The 23,449-nt window shown below is 35.6% G+C and overlaps 1 protein-coding gene across 1 annotated transcript in view; it reads left to right on the top strand.

Annotated features, from left to right (window-relative positions):
- Positions 1-1,837: 1,837 nt before the first annotated feature.
- The window catches only part of LOC113230054 (solute carrier organic anion transporter family member 4A1), a 114,646-nt gene continuing 93,034 nt past the window's right edge, over positions 1,838-23,449 (top strand). Inside the window, exon 1 of the mRNA XM_026463781.1 lies at positions 1,838-1,969. The gene's annotated coding sequence lies outside the window, so the exon portion shown is untranslated. The remainder of the gene's footprint in view (positions 1,970-23,449) is intronic.

Below are 23,449 nucleotides of genomic sequence, written 5' to 3'. Positions count from 1 at the left end.
TAATAACATAAAATGTATCTCTTTATGTTATTAACCTCAAAAATTACAAAAAACCGAATAATTACATATATACGCAGCTTTTTCTTAAAATGCTGTTTTTGATATTACAGTGTTTTGGTTTGACACGGTACTACCATGTACTCTTGAATACAATTTCGTTACGGCTGTATAAGGCTAAAGACATGAGTTTTTCGGTGGAGGAAACCACGTGAAGAAACCTGCACACATCTGAACAGCAATTTAATGATATGTGTGAAGTATGGGCCCGCGTGGGAAATACATCCCAAGCCCTCTTATTGTGGCTGTAGGACTATGTAGCCTACCTATTTTCTTTATTTATAATTTCATATAAGGCTACCAAATAATTGGTGTAATTATCTGGCACATTATAATTATATTATAATTTTGGGTATATATTCCTCGGGACGACGACACGTATATTATGTATATCAAGTGTATATTAAGTAGCATAAATTATTTAAGTTTCTAATTTTACTTATTTTTTATAAATTCTTCTTCTTCTTTTTTGCTTGTGATGTTGTTTCGCTCATTAATAATAATAATAATAAAGAACTTTATTTATCTACATTTACAAAACAATTTAGTCGTAAATAACATCACTTATAGATACTGTGTAGATAAAAAGGATAGAGTCTCAGCTTAAGCTGTTTTTCAGACCCTATCTTTTTGAAACTCGCTACATTATATATATATATATATGTGAGTATGTATATATATATATACTCACTTAAAGTTATAATAAATCTATTGTCCTTATAGTACCTGAGATAGATAAAATATTCCATCTAAAAAATACTCAAATTTGGGGTTTAGGTAGAGATGGACAGCACCCACACGTAAAAATATAATTACAAACTACATCCAATTACTTTCTGATCTTTGCCTCGAAAGTAACCAAAGCTTGCACTTTCTTTTAAAAGTATAAGATGATTTTGAGTTTCGTACTGGAGGAAGCAAATCATTCCAGCACTTAGATGTATCTCATTATCTTATTTTAGTTTTTGTTAATGGAACTCTGGGTCTGTATGTGTATAAATTTTGGTTTATTACTTGACTGTTGATTAAATAAATTAAAAAAAAAATCCGGCGGTGTTCAAGGCTCTGTTGGTGAAGTAAATTTTTAATACTGTTGAATTTAGACTCTGAAGTTTTCACTAGTTTCGTGAAATTCCCCAGACTGAAAATATCAGTCTCGAGTCTTAATAATGCCTAAAAATCGTTGAGATTCTTGAAATTTTCGAGTCCGAGCTTCTCGGATGAAAGCCCTACTATAAAGAGTACTTGGAGTAAATTCTATTAGGCAGTACTTGTGTAGAAAAGTTAACTATCGCTTTCACGAGTTTCCAGTATACTTTCAATAAATGATTGAAATATTCTTAAATGCGCATTGAAAATTACAATGCTATGTATATATACTTTTTTTTATAATAGTAAGTGACGGGACAAACAAGTCGTGTGCCTGGTGGTAAGCGACACGCCTGTCCATAACAGTTGCAGTGCCACTCAGAGCTTTAAATCATAAAGATCTGAGGGGCACTGCTTCTGCGCCGGACACCCTGAGACATAAGTTGATAAGTTCCATGTGCATGTAATTTCACCAGCCCTTTGCCCTTCGGGAACACGGTAATGTTTACATTACTTCTTGGCGGCAGAAATAGGTAAGGTCGCAGAACTTCCCCGGACGAACTCTTTCACAAGGAGCTTTACTGCTACTAACTTTATGATCGTTCTTCGATGTAATGGCCCATCATTGTTTCTTTCTCTCTAATTTTTGTATATTATTCATATGTTTCAGCGAGGAACGATGTCTGCCGAGGGAAGCTGCTCGGACGCAGCCGGCGCGGGCGGCGGATGCGTTAACAAAGCGTTCGATTCGGCCGACGATGGGTTCCACACCATCGACCTGAGGACCAACAGGCATCATGAGGACAACCAAAACACACCGCGGGTGCGTACCAGTAATCAAGTTTTAATGATTTATTTTTTTTGTTTATTTAAACTTTATTGGACAGAAAGTAATATGAATGCCATTAGGCATTCTTTACCAGTCAGCCGGTGACCTGAGTTCAGATTAAATAATAGGGGTGCATAAAATGACAAATAAAAACAGATAAATAACGCACAAATAAATCAAAATTTGTAAATAACCATGATATAAAATATACATACGATGTATAACATATAAATACATGACTATATCTATACATAAATTGTCTATGTATGCAATGCATACACATATAATATATGTAAATATATATATATATAAATGTCACTCTAATGTGAAGCATATTGAGGGTCGTATACCAGAACTCTACTCAATGCTCAAGTCAGGACTTGAGTATGATTTAAAGCACTAGAAATCATACTCAAGTCCTGACTTGAGCATTGATTAGAGTTCTGGAATACGACCATGAGACTACAACATGAAGTTGCGGAACAATTGCTTGAAAGCTGGCTTAGTCATCGTCTAGACCGCTAGTAAGACACGCTAGCATTTTTATAATACAAAGCCTATCCATGACAGGTGTACGCAGAGCTTCAAATCGCAATGATCTTAGGGATACTCCCGCTGCGCCCGTAACTCTAAAACATAAGTTGACAAGTCCCATGTGCCTGTAATTTCGCCAGCACCCTTACCCTTTCAAACCGGAACGCAGTAATGCTCATATTACTGCTTGACGGCAGAAATAGGTAAAATGGCAGTGCTTCCCTGGACGAACTCTTTCACAAGGAGCTTTACTGCTAGCTGCTCGCGGGATGAACGCCTTGGCCACATGCTACCGGGACTAACGAACATGTATATCCCTACAGCTAACCACAAACCCCAGCTAGTCTATACCCAAGTCTGGGTCCACCAGAGACGCACGTGAAGGCGTATCACTGGCGGATAGTTAGGCCTGGTCTTGCCGGCGAACTTGTAGTCTCCCAGGAACTTTTTATCTCTGGAGTTGGTAGATAGAGCCATGCCAAGGGGGGCAGAGTTCGTGTCTGGATGAACCTTTTCTCAAGGAGCTCTACTGTTAAAGTCACATATTCGAGAGCGCTGGAGACTTTTGTCGGCTAAGAGTTTTTGATCACGCTTTCGTATGCCGCGTACAAGTACACTTCGATGAACGTAAAACGTGATGCGTTCACTTTATGCGTCATGCCTACAGACGCGAAACATTATAAAGAACAATACGCAAAAGAAGTATGGAATGAATTGCGACGTCAGTAATGTTGTAATATTTAACTACACACATTGTTTATATATTTTTTAATTGCTTATAGTTTCATTTTTTGTACATTAGGAGGATGAGTGGTGATTAATGTATTATTATATTAAACAAGTAGGTTTATAATTTACTCACGGAGTGTGCATAGGTGAGCAAATTAGTCTTGAAGTCATTGTATACTCATTCATAATGTAGGTTCTTTAAACAAGAATGAGTAATTATACAAGATGATATACAAGGCTTTATGCCAATCCATTATTACCTATTGTATCACTGTTTGGGGTGGCGCTGGAAAGCAAAACATGATGTTGATTGAGAGGGCACAACGATCCGTTCTGAAAGTAGTGATGAAAAAACCCATCAAATATACAACTACTGCTCTATACGAGGAGTGGGGGTCCTATCGGTTCGCGGTCTCTTTCTACTCGGAGTTATGGTTCTGGTGCATCGTGAAGTGACTTCTTCTCCTAATTACTGTAAGTTACTCGAAAATAGGCATTTTAAACTTCATCTACCAGCTATAAACTCCACCTTCGCTAGAAGATTTCCAAAATTCATGCATCCGTATATATACAATAGAGTTAACACCTTGTACAGCGTCAAGCTCTGCTCAAATTCGGAACTTAAGCATAGGGTCAATAAGTTGCTACGCACGTTGACATACAATGAAATAGAGGACTTGCTAAAGGAGGTGCGCTAGTTCACTGCCTCAATCCTTAATCCATACACGTGCACGCACGCACACACCCACCGACTCACATGCACGCACACACGCACACACACACGCACGCACGCACGCTCGCATTTAAGCACACACACATACACACACACAATGCCATAAAGACACACACTCATCCTATATAAATGTATAAGGTAATTGGTATTGAATTAAAAATAGAATGAATATTATACATTATACAATATATATATATATATATAATCTAATATAATAATTTAAAAATATGATAAGATAAAATAAAATAATGTATTATATAATAATAATAATATTAATATTATGTACAATTTTTCGAAAAAAAAAATAAAAAATAAAATAATAATAATATTTTCTTTTTGAACAAAATTCTTTTGCGCTATTCTATTAACAGTAACAATGTTTTTATCGATTACCTGCGAGACAGGCTTTGCCTAGTGCAGGAATCGTAGGAAATTCTCCGTACGCGATATACGCTACAATTGAGTTGTGTTACCTGGTTCTTTGTCGTAACTAAATTGTAATGTACCTGCACAAGTTCATTTGTAAAATAAATTATTTTGTATTTTGTATTTTTTGTAGATTTCATTCCGTCTTCCCCTTTTCGTTATCGGGGGACTAGATGTAGTCTCGGGTTCCACCCCTATATTGTGGATATTCCAAAAATTCGCACTGATTCGTGGACATTTAAATGGCGAATGGCTCTGGAATGGAATTCCCTGACAGCAGACTTATTCCTTGAAAGTTATATTATATTTCCAGGCGAGAGTGAATATATTATATTATTTAGGTGTGCATGTTCCATTGTCGACCTCATCCTCACTTTCCATTAAGTAAAATGGAGGTCAAATGCGCACTTATTAAAAAAAAAAGAAGTAAAGAACTCTAGGGTTGTTCCTTGTACATCAACATACTATCAAGCCATACGGGTCTATGCCTTAACCTTTAGTATAATGTTTTTATTTCTCTATAGTTTTATGCCTCGTAAATAGCGAATTTATTTGTATACATCATTGACTTACAATTATATGGACGTCGGGTCCGCGCTAAAAAGTGTCCGCACTTGTAAGGCGCTAAAATCGTATACAGAGCGCCAAACTCCGCTTTAGTCTTCATTTGTTCGACTGACAGCGCGATATTGCGATGACATTACAATTTAAATTTCGAATAGGTTGACTTGGGACATTTTTTTCGTGGTTTTTGTATTAGACCCGTCGTCCATTTATTTGTAAGTCAATGGTATACATTTATATCACATAACAGTGAAAGTGTTGAATCAATCACTTTCGAAAACAATATATAGTAAAATTGAGGATATGCACTGATTACAATACAGTGTGAAAACAGGATTCCTAAAAATTTACACGATAGAAAAAAACACAAACTTACTACTATTCATTAAATTTTTATTGAATAGATATTCAATTATTTTTTGTGAAATTACTCCACTAGTTTGTTATAATTATTAATACAAAGATCGAACACTCAGAAACACACTCAGAAAAAATTCCTTCGATCCGGTCGGATTCGAACCGACGTCTTCTTGCATACCGTGCCAGACGCTATACCATGGAGTAACTTCACAAAAAATAATTGAATATCAATTCAATAAAAATTTAATTAATGCAGTGAATAGCGACATCTCTCGCCAGGACTGGTAGCTGTAAAGGTACTAACTGGGTGATAAATCTGTAATAGATTTCTCATAGATGGTGCTACGACTAAAAAGTCGTTGAAAGACCAAGTACAAAGACACGACGCAAGCACATAGAAGAATTCGTGAGGTCCGTAGGATCGTTCCGTGGCTTAGTTGGTATAGCGTCTGGCACGGTATGCAAGAAGACGTCGGTTGGAATCCGACCGGATTGAAGGAATTTTTTCTGAGTGTTTTTCTGAGTGTTCGATCTTTGTATTAATAATTATTACTACTATTCAATTGGTACTTTACATATACCAATTATTTATATCAACTGAACTATAGAACACGTATAGTATACGATATACATTTCTCAAATGGCTTTAAATAAAAACATAAATTCTGAAAAAACCAGTCTCGTTGCTGCTTGATTTTAAAAATCGAGTTGGAGTAGTATCGACACTTATCTTTGTGACTGTGCGAAAACGACTGTCAACAAGACTCAGTTTTATAGTGTAAAATTTTGTAGCAGTAGACTTCCTCGTGAATGAGTTCGTCCCCCGTACTACCACCTTACGTATTTCTGCCGCCAGGCAGTAATGTAAGTATTACTGTGTTGCGGTTTCGAAGGGTAAGTTGCTGATGAAACTACAGGCACATGAGACTTGTCAACGTATGTCCGTGTTACCACCAGGCGCACGTCAGATAGCCCATTGTATTTTTATATATTAACACATGTATAACTATGTGTATTATTAAGAAAACGGAGCCTCCTAAAACGCAGCTGGTTCCGTTTTCCATTATAAATATAAATTATGAACATTATTCCGCATAAATAAGAAACCAATTTGCATAAATTGAATTAAAATCGCTTGTTTCCCCAATAAATGTAGCCGGAATTAATTTCAAAAGGGAACAGCAATAGCCGTATTTAAGAGGATAGGCTTATCAGTTCGTTTACCCAACAGCCGTTTTAGGGTTTTCGTACTATGATGATCGTTCATAGGGTGCGTTTTGGTCTGGTACATTTGGTGACGCACGCCACTCGCGCGCCACAAATATTTACATGTATTTAACTGCACGCATGCAGCACGCGTGCAGCGCGCGTGCAGCGCATTCGCGGCGTATTCGCTAGATCTGTACGTACCCATATAACACGGTCGTTGCGGTCTTTTTTAGTAGCATTAGAGCTTGGATATGGGACTTGTCAACTGATGTCTCAGGGTGTCGGACGCAGCGGCAGTGCCCCTCAGAACTTTGGGATTTAAAGTTCAGTGTTAAAGTGCAATTTAAAGTGAGTGACACTGCAACTGTTGTGGACAGGCGTTTCATTTACCACCAGGCGCACGACTTGTACATCCTACGTGTTTTTTTGTTTCTTTGAAGACAACAGTCTCGTATTTTTTCCATATCACTGCTGGTAAAGCTTTCGAAAATTAAGGTGTTTTCCACCGACGAGACGAGACGAGGACTGAAATTTGTATGTCATAATTTCAATTCACTCCTAGCGCATCTTTGGTGGAAATGGCTTGGATTGACGAATAAGCGCGACACGGGATTTGAAACATTATTGATGTAACATTGAAACGTATTGTGCTACCCAGCAAACTATGTAACTGGTACTATTTTCAAAATATTCGAATAGCACCTGCTGTTTCTGTGATAAAAACATATAGAAATCGATGTTCGATCAAAAAAATATCGATACTTTGACATTTATGCCTTTGATACATACTTTTGATATTACTAATCAGATTCTAACAAAGATTATATTAAAGAAACAAGATGATAATTATAATTTACACATTATATTTTGTAGATAAATATATACAATTCAAACTTTATAGAACTGGACAATAAATAAAATAGAAAGTAAAATTTTTTGACCTGACCACAAAAAGCAAAATTTTTGTTGGGAAAGAAAGAGTTATAAAGAATAGAATCAATTAGAAAACGATATTGATAACCCAGAAACAAAAATAGTTGTTACATTATGTAACCGTATTGGTAAATAAGCTCTAGACAGATGACAATTAGGACTATTTTCTCGCCACAGTTCCGGTTACAACTGCTAATAGTAGCTACGATCAAGCAGTCAGATCCCAACTCATAAATATGACGGGAATTTAATTTAGTTCCGAATTCAAATGAACGTCACGTGTCCCGCGGCGTCCGCGCAGTACACGCGGCATGCAGATGAAATCGAGAGTGTTTCGATGCCGTAATAAGTCGTTGTGACACGTAGTCCCCCGTCACTTTCGTTTCATGTCTTCCGTTGTTTGCATACTCAGCAAAAGGTTCAACTACACCTTCACTTTTTAATTGCATATTTTGAATGCTATTGTAAGTAAAAAATTTACCTTACCCATCATTGACTTACAAATAAATGGACGACGGGTCTAATACAAAAACCAGGAAAAAAATGTCCCAAGTCAACCTATTTAAACGTAGTGACATGTAAAGGAATATGAAAAAGCTAACACGTTGAATTTAAATTGTAATGTCATCGCAGTACTGTCTAATTTTGCTTGCTTCGCTGTCAGTCGAACAAACGAAAACTAAAGCGTGAATGACGCTCTGTATACGATTTTAACGCCCTATAAGTTCGGACACTTTTTAGCGCGGACCCGACGTCCATATAATTGTAAGTCAATGTTACCCATCGTACAATGTTGATAAGTGTAATTTGTTCTTAACATCCGCATTGGCATTTTTCCATGCAGTAAATTATATAATAATGAAACAAAACTTGTCAAATATCACAATAGCTTTCATTGATATTCTGGTATATCTCGCAGACGACTTGAAATTGGTTCATAAAATAAAGCAAGAATCTGATCATAACATACTGCAGCAAGATATTAATAGGGTAGTAGAGTGGAGTCGTAGCAATAAGATGTACTTCAATGTGGCCAAATGTTCAGTGTTATCATTTACTCGTGCACGTGACCCAAGTCACTATCAATATTGCATGGATGGAATCCAACTGCAACGTGTCTCAGAGGTTAAGGATTTAGGCGTAAGCTTTACAGCTGATTTAAATTTCCGTAAGCATACCACAGACGTTTGTAAAAAAGCGTACCGCAATTTGGGGTTGGTCTTACGGCTAGGAAATCAGTTCTCGAACATCAGAGCTCTGAGAGCGTTGTATGAAGCGCTGGTAAGAAGTCACATGGAAGGCAATGCTGTCGTTTGGTCACCACATGAAACTAAGTACAAACTGATGCTAGAACGCATCCAGAACAAGTTTCTGAGATTCCTGTTCCTAAAGCAGTATGGTGTGTATCCAGGGTATCCGTTGCTGTATCCGACACTATTCGTACTGGGCATGGTAGGATACAATAAACTGGAAGTGAGAAGAGAAGGGGCCACATATGTATTTAAGATTATGCGTGGTAAAATCCACAACCCAAGCGTTTTAAACATGGTGGGGTTGTGTGTACCAGATGGCTACGTGGGACGGCGGAGGCGGCCGCCGCTGTTGCGGGAGCCGCCCGCGCGCACCAATCTACTGCAGCACGCGCCGCTGACGCGGGCGCTGCGTACACTCAATATGGTGTCACAACAGATTGACTGTTTCAATTGTACTTTGAGTGAATTCACACGGGCCGCTTTTTGTGTTATAACTTTAGGTTTAGAATAATAATAAGTAGACTTTTAAATACAACTACACTATTGTATTAGGTTAAACCTGTGATGATAGCTGTACGTGTTGAATAAATAAATAAAAAAAATAAAAAAATAAAAATATATAACTTTTTTTATAAAAAAAAGCCGACCGCAAAAGTTCGCGGACTTACATCTATTTGCCAAGTTTCATTGAAATCGATTACCGGAAAGTGGGCGAAACCGGATTCATTCCCTAGTTTACCGCCTAAATCCGGAGGTAGTACTCATTGTCCAACAAAAAAAGAATCACCAAAATCAGTTCACAAATAAGTAATCGAGTAACATACATACAAAAAAAACAATCGAATTGAAAACATTTGAAAATGGTTAAACATCATAGTTACAATTCAAAATCAAAGAGCAAAACATCACACGGCTTTTATTTAAAAAAAAAGTTCATTAACCTCGATATTCATATTTAAAATTTGGAATAATATGAAAGGCATGAATGAAAAGACTGATGCGAATTGAGGGGGCGGAGGAAGTTTATCAGGAGCATAGCAGATCCATGGTCTCATGGTAAGATGGGCGAGTCGAGTTATTTCGTTTAACCAAGGTAAACAACCCTTTTATGGGGAACTGTATACGTTTTTACAATAAGATTCACGGAGCATATATTAAGTTTATCATATCCTAAATATAAAAACTACATTAAAAATATTTTGATCGAAAAATCATATTACAAAATTGAAGACTACGTGTTAGATAAAGATGTATGGAAAGACGACATGGATCCAGAATCCACACAAATTTGATTTAAAGCATTTAAGTTTATTTGAAAAGAGCAATCCCTAGAGTTTCTTGCTCGTTCTTCTGTCGTTGTTCTGGTCAGCGTAGTGAACGAGCAGTAGCTTAAATGTGACGTTTTCAAGTATAAATTTGTTTTACCTATGGAATAAATAATACAGTATTAGGGAATTTCTACAATAAATTTTATGTAAAAGAATTTAAATTAATTATATAGAACTTAATGTAAATGTAACCATGTGACGACCTTTTTTTCATTTATTTTGCATGCCTAAATTATCTTCGGGCGAAACATGCTTGTACTTATATGTATATTACTGTGTTATCATGACCACCATGTTTTTTGCAAATAAACGATTTGATTGATTGATTGATTGATTGATCTCTGACTTCGGACTTTGATTTAACTCGGCTAACTCGAGTTACTCCTACAACGAGTCAACTCGAGTTACTTTTTCATGAACTCGGTTGGGTACTAGCCCCGTCCGCGCCGCCGAGCCGAATACTTCATTCATACAGCGCGCCGGTGACCTTCGGAGCACGCTCGAGTCGCGGGCGATGGGCAAGTTGAGTTATTTAACTCAAGTTACTCCCACAACGAGTCAACTCGAGCTACTTTTTGTGAACTCGAATATTTAATTCATATAACGTGTCGACTATTCGTTCACTATACATACGCTCACTCGGTCGGTTCGGTGACCTTCGAGCACGCTCGGGTCGCAGTCGGCAGGCCGATCTTGCTGAACTCGGTGAATCGTCGGTTTGAGTTGTACTCGCGACACGTGGTTGCTCTGTCAGGCACCGAGTCGAGTTAACTCGAGTAGCAACTCAAGTTAGCAGTCACGTCAACGTGAGTAACTCGAGTTGAAAAAAATACAACTAGCGATGTAAGAGACTCAGGTTTTTAAGGCGTTTTATAACGACTGGAGGTTCGAGTTTTTATTAATAAGACTCAGTCGTTATACTAAAAGACTTGAACGACTTAAACGCGACTTGAACGACTTAAACGACTCGATTTGTTGGCAGTGGACTTATACCTATTTTAAGTCTTATTAAACCCGAAGTTTATAAATAAAGATGTCGTAGTATGTAGTAAATAATCACGTTTATTTACTTATAATAAAAATTAGGATTCAAAGAGCGATTTAAACAATAGGTACAAGATTTTAAGACCTAATTATATAATGATACAATTCTTTTTCTGCGAGTAAATTAAAATAATGAAATACAACCAATATTTAAGAGTCTGTGGAGATCCAGTTCTGAGGTGCCCTTTTTTTATTTTGTGAATATTGGTCTGTAACCACTTTTCTTGTCATGAAGTCCTGGTACTTTTGTTTAAACTTCTTAAGGAACCCGTGCACAGTAGTGAGATGCAATTTATCTGTAATACATACATAGAACAAATATATACATAAAAATCTCGCCTGTCACCCATTCAGGGGTAGGCAGAGACTGTAGACCTCCACTGAATACGTTCATAAATAGTATGTTTCATTCATCATTACGGTAAAACGACAGTACCAGACACTAAAATTTGATAAAATGCTTTGACTGTTGGGTTCTGTATCTATTAATTTTTATATTAAAGAAACAAATAACACCCAAAAAACAAATTCTTGAATAGGTTCTATCTAATTAACTGACTTCAGTGAACAAAGCTAAGACAGAAGTTAAGAAAAGACTCGAATTAGTCTTCAGTTTTAGTCTTATGACTCAAGACTTGAGGGTTAAAAGGTTAGACTAGTAGTGAGGCGTTAAAAATTAGTCGAGGTTTTTTAAAAGGCCTTAAAAGACTGAGTCTCTTTCATCGCTAAATACAACTCATCTCATCGCTAAGTAAGACAGGCGTGATGACGTACGTATGTTTAAATCTGATCTTTTTAAGCACATACCCAACCAGATCGATATATATATATTGCATCTATAGGGCCATTTGTAAATTACGAGGCAGGCAGGATAATATTACTAACATCATATACAACAACTTTGTCCCGTAACATTTTATAAAACAATTCACGAAAGTTGCACTTAAATGTCTATAGTCCAATATTAATGATATACAATTATTTATCTATTTAAAATATATATCTGTTGTAGTTATGACATTATTGTAATGTTAAACAAATAACTATTTTAAAATAGTTTTAACACTTCAGAAACTTTTGCGGGCGTTGGCACAACAACTCACAAAGTTGTATCTCAATCGAATGAATAATAAAGCATCTTTCACTCGTATATCACAGCCTTTATAGTTATCTCTATAAATTCTCCAGTCTCAAATTCTCAAAGTCCTCAGTTCATTTCCAACTTTCGTCGCGTAAACATTTATGTTGGCGAACGAATATGGAGTGGAATTTCCTGCCTGCAGACTAGTTCCCTGAACGTTATAACTTGGACGTTTTCAAGGCGAGAGTGAATAGGCATTATTTAGGTGTGTATGCTCCATCGTCGACCTCATCGTCACTGTCCATTAAGAGACATGGCGGTCAAATTCACACTTATATTTATGTTTTATTTATAATAAGTTAGGTAAATTGTGCACCCAGATTCCTTATTATATTTTTACTTGTGAGGATCTTTAATTGGTTCTCAGTTGTTATTAATATTAGTAAATTTAGTTTTAAGCAGTTTTCTTTGAATAAATCAATAAATACTTCCTTTAAAACCAACTGAAACAAACAGAATACATACGTAAAAAAACGTACAGAATAAACATTCATATAAACATATATCCGGTTTTTGAATAAGGACATAACAATTTTGTATTTCAACAAAACACAGAATAATTGATAAATCTAGCTGAAAATTCCAGGTGCACTTCACATGTTACATTTAAGAATGGAATTCGATCTCGTTCATATGACCATTGCGAGCACGTTTGCAGTTTGGTCAAACAATAGATCTATTGAAGAGGAAGCTCGATAATCGTGTAATCTCGCAAAATGGTCCGGTCGAATGGCCACCTCACTCGCTCGCTGATCTGACGCAGTTGGATTACTTTTTATAGGGATACGTTAAGTCGTTGGTTTATGCCAACAGGCCAACAACAGTGAATGTACTTAGGAATAATATCTAAAGCGAAATTGCCAACGTTTCGGCTGATATGTGAAAGAGTGGTGCGAAATTGGCTCCAAAGAATGGAACGCTGCAAACGTCCTCTCGGTGGTAATATGAACACAATTAAGTCCATTCTTAAATGTAACACGTGTTCGATATCTCAATAATTCCTAATCCCATTACAAAAGTTTTCTAAAAAAATGTAAAGCAAAATAATGTAAGTAGTGTAAGTAACGCAAGTAATGTAAGTCACTAATATATAAATAATAATGTAAGTTATTGTTAAAAATTGACAATGACATGTAATGATCACAATATTAATTTAACTACATTATGTAATTATTATCTATCAATTACGCTGTTTTATTGAAGTACAAAAATATTACGTCCCTACTGAAAAACCGTTTATGATTTTAATTACAAAATACTGTCGTAAATATAATCTGGAGTTTTCCTATATACTATATACGGATTGTTTATAAACGACCGCGGGTTGAGTAGCCCTCAGTATCTCGCGGTCTCCCGCCCGCCCTACGCGTCTGTATGACGCTGCCGCCCTTCTCATTCACGCTCGCAACTTTTACGATAGTAACATTGTCTTTTCAAGTTTAACCATCGTTCCGCTGAATTTAAGTTAAACTGTTAGTTTTGTTTAATTGTAAAATATTGAACAGTCAAAAAAGTGTTGTGAAAGACTTTAGGTGATAGAGTGTGTGTTTTAAAATGGTATGTAGTTGTATGTTTTATTTATTGTATTAATGAGTTCTTAAACATTTTCTACTAAATAGAAAAAGAAGCAATAATTTGGTGTTTAAAATACATTGTTAAAACTGTATTTTACCCATATAAAACACATTAGACAAATAGTTAACAGTTTTTTAAATAATAATTTAGCAGAATAAAAAATCACCAACAAATATATATATTATATTTATTATATATATTTATTACGAAATTTAGCAAATTTCAACGACTGTTCTCGTTTGAATTTTTAAATCCAGTTAACGTATATTGTTATTTTTTAACCCAATGCGATGTACCTGTATGTACATATATACACATAAAAAATGTGCAAGGGGTTCAATGACACTTATGTTAAAATGACTTGTTTATTCATCTCAAGTAAAGTTAATGATTCATTTCAAATATGAATGATATTTGACTACCACAAATAATATAAAAAAAAATAAAAAACCCTTAATGTCATAGCAAATTTTAAATCTAATGGCTTGTATTATATATTATTTTATATATAACCAATACATTTTTTGAACTGGTTATGTCCAACTTGATTACCCCACAACCGTTGATATAAGTTAAATAAGTCACGTTGTTTTAGCTATTTAAAAAAAAAACATTTCTGTAAATAAAATAATTAAAGACACTGAAGTTCTAATTTTAGCACACTAGCATAAAATATCACTAAGTAATTGTCTCATCAAAATACATTTATTTTTCCGGAAGACACTGAAATCATAATATGGGTACACTAAAATTAAATAATTCTAAGTCACAGGCTTGGCAAAATACATACATCAACTTATGTCTTAGGGTGACGGGCGCAGTGACAGCCACTTGGTATCATAAAAAAATATATATTTCTTCAGAAGACACTGCATTTAACTGCCTCTGTGGCCGAACGGTTACCATGCCGGACTGCCACGCAGAGGTCCCAGGTTCGATTCCCGGGCCGGGAGAAATGTTTGTATGGCCTACAATTATTTCTCTCGTGAGTTTGGGTGTAATTTGTGGTTGTCTATATGTGTGTCCATGGCACCCGCGACACAGGGTTTTACCTAGTGCGGGGCTATGTTGAGTGTGCGCGTTATTTATTATTATTATTACTGAAATTACAATATTGGCACAATGGCATAAAATAAACCTAAGTAATAGACTCAGCGAAATATATTTATTTCTGAAGAAGTACACTGAAATTACAATATTAGACACTAGCATCAAAAAAAAGGTGAGAACTGTAATAGATTCAGATTAGCTGTTTAATTTTTAGTTTTCACCTGTACCGATTGTATATGGTGCACCAGGCTGATAAGCGAAGTGTACACTACTAATAATAAGTTAAAGTAATTGGTTGAAGTTTGAAGGCAGTTTGTGTGAAAAGTTTCTTTTTTATTTAATTTATTTATGCTGCTAGTGGTTTTTATATGTGGCCGGAGTTGTTATGTTGAATTTCGTAGACATAAAAGCCATTGCTTACATAGTTTTTTTTAAAGTAAACAGTACTTTGACGCTTTTTACCGGTGATTGTGGAAAACTCACATCCTTGAAGGCCACAGCTGCAAAATTACAATTTTTCAGAGAGTTTTAATTATTCCACGAACGAAATTAATCGACAACGTTTTATGCTTAAATAGGAGTGTTATAAAGGTTCACATATCGTCGGGGATATTGCAAATCCGCGTATGTAGTATTGGTAAAAAGCGCGTATCTGCACCAAATCAAATTTCATAGGAGACGGATTTAACGTTACTACTTTGATATTTCAATGGCTACGACTTTAATTTTTGCACAGTAAGCATTAATTTATATTGTCTACGGACTGATAACAATAGATTCCCGCAAATCACGTTAATTTGGTTGCCATAACACTTACGCGGATTTGATTTGGCGACTAAATTACCGAAATGGACACTCGTAATCAAATGCTAGTTACGCACTATCACCGACGATATACATAATTTGTTTCATTTCCTTCGTGTTATTTTTATGACTTTCATGTAATAAAAGCATTCCTGACGTATGATAACATGTGGTTTTGTTGCTCCAAGGTTACGAACTAACACCTGAATATGCAGGTACCATGTAGAGCTAATATTGCCTCTGCGTGATACTGATTATGAGCTATCATCCAAGATTGGAAAAGCGCAGACATATTTACCTATTTAAGGAAGTGACACACATAGAGTAGTTAATAACCCTTTCTGAAAACCCATAATTATTGGTATTGTATTTTGTTCTATATTTTTGAAGTGTAAGTAGGAATTACTTTACTACAGTAGTAGTATTGTATTTAGATATAATAACAGTTTTTTTGCAGCCAACCTTTTAATATATTACTTATTAATATGTTTTAATTTATTTCTAATTTCCCCTTAATTAAGAAATTTAATTTAGTAAAAATATTGTTAATATAGTGAAAAATAGAGTGGTTTCCATTGATATTAGACATAACTAGTTGACTTGGCCATCACATTTGAAAAAAGAGAGAAAAAATAGTAACATAACCTTTAAATGTATAGTCAATGTTTTCCCATCAAAGTTGAAAAGTAACTAATATTACTAAGTTTGGTGTCAACAGCGTGCGCGCCGGACAAAGTTGAATTAGCCCATGATCTGATAACCAAACTTTCAACATAATAACCATAAGTTTTAAGTGGACCAGAAGCCATTTTGTACATAAAAGAATAACACGCTTTTTTAGTGTATATATTTATTTATACACAGAGCATAATCATAGTATGTACAATATGAGCAAGTAGGGCAACTCCCGCGTATTCGGTGCGTAAAAATCTACACTTCCCTCGAAGTGTAGGGTTGTTACATTATTATTTTAGTAGTACTCACAAGTCTCAAACATAATTTGAAAAAATAAGGTGTTCATCGCAGTATTCTCGTGCTATATTGAAATAACCTTAGTTAAATGCAATAGGTGGGTAATTTTTAGGTTACTTTCTCTACGTAATTTTGGTGGTAATTTTTATTATTTGAATATATTACTCTAGAATATTATTATGGAGATTATTATATGAGTGTGCGTATCCTGAAATATTATTTAATATTTCACAGTAATATGCTCGAATAGTTAAATAATAAATTTTGCCACCGAAATCAAGTAGACGAAACTAATCTGAGAATTACCCAGATACTTACGTATTGATATTTTTATGCCAGCATCACGGTTAATATCTTGATTATGGAGTAGGATTATGAAATATAAATGAAATGCTGAACAATTCTGAATTTACACAACAAAAAAGAAGTCTACTATTTAATATATTTTTTTAAATACAAGCTCCGCTGCCACGTTTGTATCGAGTTATCATGTCATACGGTGAGGGTGAATTTACAATCTGGGTCCCAGACTGTCTATGAGAGATAAGTTTAAAGAGATTAACATTCTTACACAAGCGTCACAGCACATTTATGAAAACGTTATTTATGTTAAGAGGAATAATAATTTGTTTATTAAAATAGTGACAGAAATAACATTAATAAGAGAAACAAAAATAAAGTAGCTATTTTTGACAGTCGTCTTCACAAAGTCTCAAATTCATACTCGCTCTTACATCGCTTCTACAATAAGATTCCGATTGATATTCAATATTTGCCATTTACGAGGTTTCAAACTATAGTGAAAGAAAAATTTTATACTAAAGATTATACAGCTTCTGCGTACTTGGATGACAAGAATCCGTGGTAGTGACAGCTCTTACAGGTAGTCTCAATCTAAGATGTTTGAAATAAATATTGCAAATGTGACATGTATTCAGATGTGTATTTAAAAGAGCAATCGCTAGAGTTTCTTGCTCATTCTTCTCGGGGGACTCTGCCTTGCGGATGAGCAGTAGAGTTTAATCAGTATGACGATTTCAAGTGTAATTTGCTTACCTATGAAATAAAGATGATTTGTAATACTATTTTTAAAGAATGAATAAAATATTCATTATTGCACGTAAAATCACAGTTGTATTATTATTGTTTATTTATGTATTATAAATATTTTTGTTGTTGTTTGACGAAGCATTTTGTGTTAATCTTTTCTGTTGTTGTGTTTTATCTTGTCCTACCTTTTAGACTAACATTAGGATTAGGTATTTTCTTTGTTTCAGAAATTCTCAGATTCTAGGAAGCTTAACATTAAACTACAGCAAGTTAAATGTAATCCTTTTATAGTTGCAATTTAACCTGTTCTAAGATAAAGAGCAATGATTACATAATATTAATCTATAGTAGATTAAGAAATGTGATCTAATTAACAAGTAATAGTTCTAATAATATACCGAGTTCTTAGGTTTTCGCGATTATTACACATAGGAAATGAAACTATTTTTTCGTATCTAAGTCTTTTCAAACAAACCAACGTTTACAGGTGTCATGGTCACGGGTGACTGAGGTGGTAAAGTCATCAACAGTTATGTCAAACATTAATACAAAGCATTTAACTGCCTCCGTGGCCGAACGGTTACCATGCCGGACTGCCACACAGAGGCCCTAGGTACGTTTCCCGGACGGGGAGAAATATTTGTATGGCCTACATTTATTTCTCTCGTGAGTTTGGGTGTAATTTGTGGTTGTCTATAAGTGTGTCCATGGCACCCGCAACATAGGGTTTCCCTAGTGCGGGGCTATGTTGAGTGTGTGCGTTATTATTATTATTATTCTATTTTTTACTATACTTATTTCACATCACGCTGCATGTGTTTTACAAAATTATTTTATTTGAACTATACAATTTTTTAAATAAATTTAATAGTAGCCTTAGGGTATATATAATGACGGCTGTCAATAGAGTCTAAGGTTCAGTCTAAAGTCCGCAACCTTAACACAATGCGGGTTGGGAACGTCGTACGTTTTCCAAGGGCAACCCTTCTAGATCTAGATGTTCTATCTTCACCGTTACCGAGAGGTTTAAAAATTAGGTGCATCAGTCTTAGGGATTCGAACTCCCGACTGTCAATATTGAGAAGCAACATTTCTCCCTTGGACACCACCAATCTTTTGCAGCTAGTATCTACTAAAGCATGGCTTTATACTAGTGATGCAACGGAAGTGTCACAACGGAAACAGAAACGGAAACAGATGTCAAAAGTTAATCTTAACGAAAACGGAAGCGGATGTGGAGCGTAAGTAAATACTAGACGGAACTAAATAAAATAGTTCCCAACAGAGTTTGTTTTGGTTTCATAATTTAAATGCAATTATTACTTACACAACACAAAATTACTATTAAGCGCTCCACCGCCAAGTAATGTTGCAAAGTTTCGTTGTAAAAGTTGTGGAAGCGAAAACGGAAACAGATGTGATAAAGCGTGCGGAACTACCGCAGTTGCGGAAGCAGAATCAGAAGTCTGTTGCAGCACTACGTTTTATACCTCCCTAGTCAAATTTTAAATAATCGACCACAGTGACTCTTAAATAAGGCACGCGATCAATATCACGATTTGATGTGCAGTAATTTGGCTTACATTATGTACGCCATTTTGTTTTATGATTTGGAACATCGATTACGTACCAAGATACGTATTCATTATGATTCTACAGTGTTCGATTTTTATGTTGTTTTTGTTTGTATTATATGCTTATTATTATTATATTATACGCTATTATTATATCAGTCATGGCCACAATATTACCACAATTTTACTATGTTTAAAACATAACTGAATTGACTTTGTAATTATGTTAAATGTAATAGACCTTAAGTTGATGGTTACAGGGGCAATTGGGTACGACTTCTGTACTATTTTGAATTCTTCTTCACATTTAAGCTTATTGACGGTGTCCTTTTGTAATTTAAATAGTTATAACTTTAATGTTTCACCATGATATTCAATAATTTTTGTGAAATTACTCCACTAGTTTGTTACAATGGTTAATACAAAGATCGACACTGACAAAAAAATTCCTTCGATCCAGCTGGATTCCAACCAACGTCTTCCAGCAAACCCTGTTAGACGCTATGCCGACTAAGCCACGGAATGAATCAACGGACTTTACCAATTTTTCTGTGCTTGTTGCAGTTCTTTTTTTTAATTTTAACGACTTTTTTGCCTCTGTGAGAAATCTATTTCTTCCTTCAAATTATAACGTTTTTTATAAAAAACCGACATGTTTATTTTGCAAGTTTTATTTAAGGCGGTTAACGGAAAGTGAGTCAACTCCTTAGAGGATGGAAAAAACTGAAATCCAACAAAAAACAAACGTGAAGATGTCGGTAATGTCGTGACATACACAAAAAAATACATTTTTTTATTGCTGTAAGTAGCTTCACTTGCTGAAAATCAGCGCCACGACCCGGCTTTTAAAAAAAAAACCGATTGTGGCTAAAGCTGAGCAAGTCCCGTTTGTACAAGTCGCAACACGCATGACGGTAAATTACCGCTTATTAATTTAAATTGTTTTAATATTCTTTTTTTATATTTTTTATTATTGTTCCTGCGTGTCTGTCTTTGTACAATAAATAATTTTCTTTCTTTCTCTCTTTCTTTCAGTTGAGAACCTCCTTCTTTTTTCGAGTCTTTTCTTGTTCTACTGACTCGTCTTTTTCTTTTTCTAATTATTACTTTTCTTTTCCATAATGGCGGCCACAATTTTCTATTATTATTAATTTGTTTTTTGGTAGAGATTTAACGGCTTTGGCATAAAGCTATACAGCTATTTACAGTTACATAATTTTCTACTTTAAATGAAAAGTGAAATCCAAATCCTTGTGAAAGAGTTCGTCCAGGGAAGTACTGCCACCTTACCTGTTTCTGCCGCCAAGCGGTAATGTCACTGTACTGTACTGTGTTCAGGTTTTGAATAAATGTATCATCATTCAAATTTTCATCATCATCATCATTTATGTCAAATCAATTTGACATAAACGTCAATAATACAGAGTCACAGGGAAGAAAGAAGTTAGACTATTTTCCATTCTCTAAGAGAAAGACGGGCGGGAGAAAAATCAAAGAGGAAAGGAGAGTTCAAAGACTTGAATATACATAAATATCGCTAGGAGAGCTAAAATTCTTTGCCGTTGGCTCCAGGTCGTCCAGTGCCATTATATAAAAAAACAAAAAAATATCATAGAGAAACTCATAAAACAGAGCTATAGAATGACATCAGCAACAAGAATTGGTCAATTTTTGTGCTTTGAAATGGGTAGAGGTATTACAATAATTGAGGTAACAGTTAACGCATCCCCGAAAATGCAATAATTTTCTGCTCTCAAAATCATAAAAACTTTATAAAATGACCAAGAATCACACAGAAGTCTACAGGATGTTATTTCTCTAGATTAGAAATCATTTATCTCATTATATATTACTTATACAAAACAATATTTCTCCAAAATACTAAAATGGAAAAGAAAGTAACTTTTAATTCGAAGTCAAGCATCATTACAGAAGGGGTTGGCAAAAAAAGTAATGGAGAGATTAAAAAAGACAACATTAAGAAGGCATTGGTACTGGACAAGAAGAAAGGTATTGTGAACAGCAAGGTTAAGAAGACGGCTGATAGTAAGAAGGAGAAAAAAGTTAAAGAAGTAGGCGGAGAAGAGAAATCTACCCGAAAGATCTATGTTGATGAATTTGACCTGGATGACACAAGTTTTCAACGAGACCAACAAGCACAGAAGAAGTATAGTTTTGAGTTGTTCTCTTAAAAAGCAGTTCATGTTGTCTTAGACCACACGTCTACTACTAATTAGGACATACTTATTCATCGTTTTGCTCCGTGACCTTTTATCTCTATAGAAATGAAATAAACTCCGTGGCTTAGGTACCTACGATTATTTTGTTTGCTTTGTATTCTTGATTTAGGTTTAAAGGATTCTTATCGAGATCTAAACGACCAGTCGCAATTGAAACTGACGTAATCTCTTCGTAAAAAATAAGTTGTTGTTAAGTAGAGCTCTTTGTACAAAAGATAGACGGAAGTACTGTCACCATACATTTTCTGCCGCTAAACAGCAATGCTGCGTTTACTGCTACATTACTGCGTTCCGTTTTTGAAATCCGTCCATTTGGGAGCTATAAACAGACACAGATACACAATAAAAGGTTCAGGCTTATGACCCCTCTTTTTGCCCCTATGGGTTAAAAACGTGATTGAAATAAACAATATGTCATTTAAGATGATAGTGTAACTTTTTTAGTAGCTTAGAGCTTCTTGCGAAAGAGATCGTCCAGGGAGGTATTTATTTTTATTTATTTATTTCCAAACTTAATTTATTATTACAGGTTATCCACCCAATGCATTAGACCAGCAATATTACTACATGTATATAAAACATATATATAAAACGCTATCTTTGTGAATCTAATCGCTGAGTGCTCAGAGAACAAAGGAACAGATCGATCCTATTCGATATTTCGTTCAGGGTGTGCAATGTGCGCGTTAGCGGACATTCCATCATGAGATTAGTCTTTGCATGCGGTACGGCCACTAGCGGTGGACCACGTACGTATCAGGAACACATAAGCCTAATACCCCTAGTAGAATCGGATTGCATATAGCATACCTCTGATTACCTTGAACACGTACACTGCTAACGCTAAGTTCTGCGCTCGTGTAGCTCGTTGTATCTCACCACCAAAATAAACAGATTAAGATACATTATAGGGTAGAAAGGGTAAACCCCGTATTGCCTCATGTACCTATAGATATCTCAGGAATTTGTTTTGAATGCGCTCCAGCATAGGACTATACCGCGTTTGATGTGGAGTCCAGACTACTGCATTACACTCGACGAGACTTCTTACAAGAGCACTTACTTTCACATGACACAACACTAGGTCACCGTCAACAGGCGACCGTCTCTAGCCTGCCGAAGGTGGCAAGCTACCCGGGTTAAATACAAAGTCATCTAACCACTGTAGTCCGCAGCCGAAGTCGATTGAAGCGACTAGGTGTATACGATCGACCAAACAGATTTCAACGTATCCGCGGATCAACATTACTGACATATTTTTTTGCAAGATTACACATGACTCTGTCGTATAAAAACATCACATAAGTGCGCGATGTGTTCCCAAATTCATCGATCCCCTTTCCCATACCCAAATACACTGACGCAATTTCAGCGAAGGAGGCAGATGACTCGGTGTAAACAGCGAATCGACTGCGTCGCCTTCGACTAGGCTAAAGTAGACTGCCGAAGGGTGCTGGTGAAATTATAGGCAAATGGGACTCTAGTAGCAGTAGAGGTTCTTGTGAAAGAGTTTGCAAAGGAAAGTATTGTCACCTTACCTATTACTGCCGCCAACCAGTAACGTCAGTATTACTGCGTTCCAGTTTAGAAGGGTGAGGGTGCTGGTGAAATTTCAGGTACATGGGACTTGCCAACTTATGTCTCAGAGTGACGGGTAAAGGTCTGAGTGGCACTGCAACTGTTATGGGTAGGCGTGTCGCTTACCACAAGGCGCACGACTTGGTCGTCGTGTTACTTTACTAACGTATAATAATTTCAACTAACTGTCGATATAATTAGGGCTTTATTTGGGCTGGTACTTCGAAATCAAACAGCAAATAAAATCCCGTAATGATTGAAATTAAAGTGGAGATATAAAAGATTAGAACAAGTTCTCAGAGTTCGTTCGCACCTGATTTTGTGTGTCACGTTTGAGTGACACGCTCGCTGGCCACCGTTAGTGTATTGAACCATGA

The sequence above is a fragment of the Hyposmocoma kahamanoa genome, unplaced genomic scaffold (assembly GCF_003589595.1).
Source record: "Hyposmocoma kahamanoa isolate Upper Pololo Valley unplaced genomic scaffold, ASM358959v1 63, whole genome shotgun sequence".
Taxonomy (NCBI): Eukaryota; Metazoa; Arthropoda; class Insecta; order Lepidoptera; family Cosmopterigidae; genus Hyposmocoma; species Hyposmocoma kahamanoa.
The sequence above is the reverse complement of the archived record's forward strand: the minus strand, read 5'-3'. Positions and strand labels throughout refer to the sequence as shown.